At 32.7% G+C, this 8,027-nt stretch overlaps 1 pseudogene; it reads left to right on the plus strand.

The window, feature by feature from the left end:
• Window positions 1-6,667: 6,667 nt before the first annotated feature.
• LOC144999737 (dirigent protein 22 pseudogene) lies at window positions 6,668-7,504 on the plus strand (annotated as a pseudogene).
• Window positions 7,505-8,027: the final 523 nt, after the last annotated feature.

Below are 8,027 nucleotides of genomic sequence, written 5' to 3' on the forward strand. Positions count from 1 at the left end.
ACCAAAAAAAGATAAGGTCATGATAAGTATGATATTTTCTAACAAGGATTGTTGAGTTACATATTAATACCTAAGTACCGAAAACAACCATAATAGCATACTATCAAATACTTCCTACTGGTGTCACTTATTCTTCCTTGATAGGAAACAACATAACTCCTTCATTGGTTGTAGGTTCCTTTTGCAAAACTTTTTCCCCTTTATGCAAAACTGCAAGTGTTGGGGTCTGAATCGCCTTTGTTGCTAATTTGGGACAGTTAGATTTGTTGTAGCTGGATTTGAAGTAGTGAAAGCATACCTCTTAATTGATATAGTCTTGCAGAATAAGTTATTTTTTTCCACACTTGAAGCATTTGATCCAGTGGCATGTAAATTTATGGGTTCCTCCACAGTTTGCACAGATGGGGTGGTCCTTTAGACCATGAATAATTGCTTTATCAGCACCAAATTCTTTGGCCCTTATTGGCGGAGCTGACTCTTGCATTCGTTTTCTCTTCCCCAATTGTGTCTCCTGATTTCCCCCTGGTGTCGTTTCTGCCTTTTCCTCAATAGCCCAAGTAGCTCCAATTTACTCCATAAATCTGATGACCAGTCAATCAGTGATCCGATCAATCTTGCTAGGTAGCACTTTTATGACGGCTTGAGAAACCTCGACCGTAACTCACTCATGCAAACCTGTGATATCCGATCATGATCCTAACCCAATGTTCTGCTTTATAGGGGTCCCCGTTCTATTAAATATCACAGAGTCATCATCACCTATCCTAATAGTCATTTGATGCAAATAGGTTCATGATAAACAAAATCCTTATCTCTTTTTTGTGAAAACGATTCATCTATAAAGCTTGCTACTAATCCAATTTTTCATGAGCGAACAAAACACATCGAAGTCGACTGCCATTTCATTTGAGATAAAATCATAGAACGCGTCATCAAACTCATGCATATTCACATTTCTAACCAACTTGCAGATACATTTACCAAACCCCTTCCTTATTCAAAATGGCTCCAATTTTATCTAAGGTGGCGCTTAAAAACATTTTTAAACGTCCTTCTGGGTGGGGGCGATATTGGGACAATTAAGAAGTGATGATTTTGTTAAGTATATGTTACAGAGCCGTTTAGTTGGTTAATTAGTTTGTTATGACAAACTACATCGTTTTACCATTATACGAAGTTAGTTAGGCATATGTTAGAATAGATGGTGTAGCCTAGTATGTTATATATAAGCAAGGTACTATTAGTTCTTAATTCAATAAGAGAATGTTCATTTCTTTCTCAATTTTTTTGAATTGTAATAAGCTAGGAGTGACACATATCCTCTTGGTCTTTGGTGTTAGCGGGTTATTATTATTATTAATATTACTAGGTTATAACCCGTGAAAACTACGGTAGGTATGTTCAAAATTTTTATTATATAGACAAAAATAAGATTAAATATCAAGATAGTAAAAAACAATGTATTTCATATTGTAATTATAGTCGAGTGAATTTGATAAGTAAAAAAGAAGATCTTTTAAATTACATTTTGAAACATTTCCTGATATATATCATTTGAAGTTTTATTGGTTAAATTATAATTTTTATCTAAAATCAATAAATTCAATCATTATATGTTTATTTTTCTGGATAAAACAACATATAACTGGCCGTGTGAAAAAAATTGATTCTTGTAAAAAAAAAACCAACATTTGACATCGATTGACATTGACTTTTATTTATGATTATAGCAAAACAAACGAAAATTTTCTCATTTCAATTTGAATGAAATTTTGATGTCCAAAGGTGTTAAAGACAATTTATAAAAAGAGTATGTACTATATAAAAGTGTATAGATAAATATATGATAAAGTCATTGTTGTTGTATATTATTACTAAGCATTTTGTATGCATAATTTTTTTTAAAAATTAAACGTTAATGATGAAACATTAATTTTGTAAACTAAAATTTAACAATAATAATCTATTGTGTTAAAAAAGTTGTAAACATATTTGTGATTGAAAGTAAACTAATATAATTTTTGATAATTATTTAAAGATAAAAAATAATTACATAAGTAAAAAATTATTGGAAAAAAAAGTTTCACAGACTTATGCTGGTGCACTAACAAAATATAAGGATTAATTCAAACTTTAAATAAAAAGCATGAAATTTGATTACACAAGCTATACGAATTTTTAAATTAAAGATGGTTTACTAGTTACCAAAAAAAAAGGAAAAATTGAAAATTTCTTATAAAAATACTTCTTAATTTTTTGAATATTTATGTTATTAGGATATGATATTTTTTAAAATTTTAAATGAAAGATTTTGACAATTAAAAAAAAATTGGAAAATTGAATTTTGAATTTTGAATTTCTTAAAAATACTTCGAAACACAAGGAAATAAAAAAAAAATAATTTCTTAAAAGTTGTAGCCTAATTAGAAATGGAACATGTGTCGAGGTTTTGTTTATTAGAGGATGTAGATAGATTATACTATATATTAAAATTATCCTATCTTAGCTACAGTAAACTCCTGTATCTTTTGTCAATTTCGGCCCTTCTACTACCCCTGTTTATGTATGTGTGTTCAGATCTCTCTCCAGGGTCATTCTATGTCGATATTTGTATTGTTTGTGTATACGTGTTGCTTCTCCTTTCCTTTACCGTTTTTTTCTCCAATCGAATTCTGATCTGTGGAATCCCTCTTTCCCTTCTTCCAAACCGCTTCCAGTTCCCGATATCTTTCCGATTGTTCTAATTTTTAACCTGATTTCTTCTACTTCATCTACCGTCCTTTCTCACACTTCTCAGGCTGCTACGTGCAAACGCGATGTGTGTTGAACCGCCCATATCTTCCAATTGTTTCTACCTTTCAACAAACACGGATTATCACCACCCACCTCTATCAATCTCCTGCTTACTCTTTTATTCTCCTACTAGATCAATGATGGATGGAGGACGTCGGCGACACAACACCGTCTCCCTTTACCTTCAAAGTACAGACGAGGATCGGGACTTCTCTCGCATCTAGAATCAGTTCAGGTAAAGGGATTCAATTTCTAATTTTGTTTCTTCCTACGCACCCACGTTCGTATTTACTTTTAAATTCAATTGATTTTTAGATCATCAGATGAAGGAGAGCATATCGCGTTAGGTTTTGGCGCATATGTGTTGGTCTAATTCCTTTCTATTTTGGGATTTGATTCCCTCCATTAATGTTTAAACCCTAAATTTCATATGCCATCACCAGGTGTGGCTGATAGATTCATAATCAGTTGATTTTCCCATGTAGCACCTCATGTGATATCTTCTTCTCACAGGAAGTGTAGTGAACAACAACTCTCCTGTTTTTCGCAACACCTACTTCTACCTCCGCCTTGCCTCTCCGCCAACGACACCCACCTCCATCGTCGGCCTCCGCCAGCTTCATCCTTCGTATGTTTCTCCTTTCATCTTCTCCAGTTCGCTTTCAGTCATTGAGTTTCGTGAACTAACAACTTATTTCAACTAATTTTAATTTGAAACCGATCATTGATTATCGAATTAGGTAATTTTGTTGATTAATCTACATATTCGAAGGCCGTCATATCACGTCGTGATTAGGGTAAATGAGATTCAGAAACGGACATCACTTCGGTACAAACCTACATAATCAACAGTGTGAAGGTAGTCATCTTGAACAAAAGGCCGCAGTCACGGTTGGGAAAAGGCGTTACATATACTTGTGAAGTATGCCAGCGTAATCTTCTCGATTTCTTCCGTTTTTGCTCATTTGGGTGTAAGGTAAATACGATCAACCCAAAAGAAATTCAAGCCGTTTATATATTATGATTAAAAAAACACTTAATCCGCTACATGTGAATTAAAATTCAAAACTATATTAAAACCCTTTATCATGTTCTCTTTTCCAGTTACTATCATACGTGGAGGTTTTAGGTCAGATGGCTGCTGAATTACAATCGAAGAAGACAAAAATCAACCAATTAACGAGAGATATGCTTACTATGGAACAAAGGTAAATAGGTATTAATGTTTTATATAATTACGTTGGTTGCCTGTTTCTTATGTTTATGCTAATTGCTTTCTCGATTCTTCCATCACTAATATCCCTAATCCATCTCTTTCTGTTTTGTTTTAATTGGTACATGTTTATTTTGATATAGGTTAAATTCAGAAACACTAGCATTTGCCGGAGGATTTCATGTTGTTTACCTTACTCTCTATCTCGATTTCAATCTCTAAAACTCAGTTTCGATCTTAATATTCTGCAACTTCTTAAATTTTGCAGATACGAGACAGTCTGCTTGTGGGTGCGAGGTTGTGAAATAAGTTGAAAAAAGAGGGTATCTTCGTGTTGGGAGTTTGCAGGATGCAACAGTCAGGTACCACTTCATTCCCTAATATATAATAAATATAATGGGCTAGATGTATCATTTTGGTGGACTGTCACGAGTTTTTCTTCCCATGAAATTATGATCAAACCTCCTTCAATGGTGTTTTCTTCTTAATTTTGAAAACATATAATGGGCTTGATGTAGTTTTATTCTTAATTTTGAAAACAAAGATACAAAACCAGACCATGGTAGTTGATAAATAATCTTAAAGTTGAAAGCTTTTGACAAAGAAACTGTCGATTTTTATAGGATAAAGTTAGTGCTTGTGTGCCAAAGGGGTGTAGGCATTCTCACAGGCTCCTAGCAAATATGTTAACAAACTGTTGCAAGACTTTGGGTTATTTGTCTGTAGGTGTTAAATGTATATAAATGAGTATATGTCTCATGAGTATTGATATATCAGTGAGAGTTATAGGTTTATATACATGTTATATTTTTTATTTATATAGTTATTGTCTTAATTTATTTTTGAATTAATTAATAAAATTTAATTATTGTTTTACTCCATGAGTTTACCTTTGTGTGTTTCCAGTTGTAGAAAGTGTTATTTGAACATATCCATAATGAACCTAAATGGAAGAACTTAAACCACCAACACAATTAGTTAATTTTCATTTTCTATCTCTTTCTCTTTTCCCTGTATTTTCTCGTCAATAGTAGTGAGTTCCTTATCAAAAAACCCATGTATATTTTCATTATTACATAACATAGTAAACAATCAACTGTTTGATGTGAAGATTATTATGTTAATTCTTTTTTGAATAGTTCATATTTCTGTTTTATGTTTGAATTCAGATTATGCTTTGTATTTTTGAGTTACGGTGTATGTATTGAAAAAAAAGGTCACTGTAGAAAAGTAATGAAAATTAATGTGGTTGATTGCCATCATGTTTTGACGAGTGTTTTCATACAAGGGCATTTGGGAAAAAAGGGGAGGAGCAGGTTACTCGGGACAATGACGAGGTTAGAAATAAAAAAAAACTTATGTAATGGTAATAAGAAATATTTTACAGGTAAGGAAGAAATAAAGGTGTTATTGAGCGTCCACACCGAGCACATAAATAACTGAAGAAGAGGATGAAGAGTACTTGAAAAAGAAAGAAGCTGAGTGCATTTGAGCGTCCACACTGAGCACATAAATGAAAATATTGTGTCAGTGTTATTAAAGGTACAAAAGTAATTCATTCATATTACGCTTTTTTACTTTTCTTAGTATTTTCACTTTTTTAATTTGAGATATATATTGATGAGGGTAAAATAGACATTATCTTTTTAGAGGTTGCTGAGGGAGCAAGACTATGTGGAGCTAAGAGGATCATTGGTGTTGATTTGAACCAACACAAGTTTGAAATAGGTATTTTAATATAATTCCTTACAATAATATAGAAATTTCTAATTTTTAACATTGACCATTTCTTTTTTATTAACAGAAAAGAAATTTGGAGTCACTGATTCTGTGAACCCGTGAAACATGAGGTTTAAAGCTATCAGCCGGGTAATTTTATACATTATGTTTCATATGTTTCTTGAAGCAGGTGATAATTGAGATGACTGGCGGATGTGCAGAATATTGCTTTGAATGTGTTTGTTTGACTTCTATTGTGTATGAAATTTATGCTTGGCTATGTAATGAATACTAATATTAAATAAGTTAATATCTTGTATTTTCGCATATCTAATACTTAATACGCTTATTATCCATCCAAACTACTACAAAAAACATAAGAAGAATGTTTGCTGACCTTTGGCTCTTTCAAAAAAAAAAAAACATAAGAAGTCGGTCATAAAAATAGATAAATAAATCTTAACCATTTTACTATTAAAATAACGACCGATGCATAGGTTTACAATGTCCACTGATCTCGAAAACAAACGTCACAACCTTTAAACACATAACCAACAACATCTAATCCCCGCAACGCGGGGAACACTTACCTAGTTATTATTATTATTATTATTATTATTATTATTATTATTATTATTATTATTATTATTGTGTTTTGTATAATAGTCTTGTATTGATGTATATGTCCAGCCCACTGGCCTGTTCTCTTATGCATTCGTATATATATTGTGAAATAATAAAAGATCAGTTTATGAGAAAATGCAAACGTTTACATTTGCTTATTGTTAAAAAAATGAATAAAAGAACGTCATTTAAATAAATATATAATAAGTAACACTTGCATGTTTTCAAGCATCATCCTCGACAAAATAAATGAATAAAAAATAAATTGGTAAGGACTTATTCCCATAATCCCATAGACGCGGAAATATTGAAGGCAAATTTTTCCAAAGTTGATTTTATACCCAAAGGCATGAAAGCATCCAGAAACTATTCCCATTCTATATAAGCATGAACCTCACCAAGCATAATTCACCAACTCTTTCATTCTTCTCAATCTCTTCCAATTAAGCTCCAACAATGGCGACTTCTGTATCGAAATCAATTACAGTTATCTTTTCTGTTCTTCTTGTATCTTTCTTTCTCACAGTCGAATCCCAGAAGTTTTCAAGAAACCTATCACAACGATCTTTAGGTTTGAGAAAACAGAAACTGAGCCATTTTCGTTTCTACTTCCATGACATAGTTAGCGGCCCCAACGCCACCGCCATCAGGATCGTTGAAGCCACCAGAACCAACCGCACTGCCGCCACCGGTTTTGGTGACATCAGCATGATCGACAACCCTTTGACCATCGGCCCTGAACGGAACTCGAGGTTGGTGGGTAGAGCACAAGGGATGTATACATCCGCGAGCATAAACGAAATGGGTTTGTTGATGGTTATGAACTACGTATTTGTAGAAGGAAAGTATAATGGTAGCACGTTGAGTATAGTTGGCCGGAATCCGGTGATGTCGCCGGTGAGAGAGATGCCGGTCATTGGAGGAAGTGGGCTTTTCCGGTTTGCACGTGGATATGCAGAAGCAAGCACTCATACTTTTAACATGAGCAATGGTGATGCTGTCGTGGAGTTCAATGTTTATGTTTTCCATTATTAAATATTTCTATTTTTTTTTTTTTTTGAAATTTTATTTTGCATGTTGTTGAAAATTTGATTTTGTTTTCCGGATTCTGCATTTTTTGTGATAATAAGATATATACAATATTCTTTTTACGTATCATTGATTAAACATTTTTTTATCTTAAATTGGAATATCATCATACTAGTAACTAGCTTTATATTACTACGCAAAGGTACTCGACAGTCAACACGTACCAAATGCTTAAATCCTAATGGAAATTGAAAAGTAGGACTAGCCACCATTATTGATACTTGGGGTTGTAAGTAGAAAATGATATAAATATATATGCTACTTTTGTTTTCAACTTTTTGAATAAATATATGATTAAATTAAGAAAAAGCTATCAAACTTCAAATGACAAAAGGATATCCTTTTCGACGTGACTGGAGGGAGTAGACTCGGTATTCATTTCGACAAGCCAGCCTCAACTTGGTAGGAATCTGCCTAGTATATCTCGTCGTACTAGTTAGATTTTAAAATTTAAAACAGATTTTTCTATAACTCTTACTTAAAGAATCTTATTCATCTTCGTCTTCAACTCTTAAACACCAATTAAATTTGTTATGTAGACGATGATGAGCATTGGTAAAATGAAATCATGTCACCGACACAACAACTA

This window comes from Lactuca saligna, chromosome 6 (genome assembly GCF_052625555.1).
Source record: "Lactuca saligna cultivar CGN05327 chromosome 6, ASM5262555v1, whole genome shotgun sequence".
NCBI classification, from domain to species: domain Eukaryota; kingdom Viridiplantae; phylum Streptophyta; class Magnoliopsida; order Asterales; family Asteraceae; genus Lactuca; species Lactuca saligna.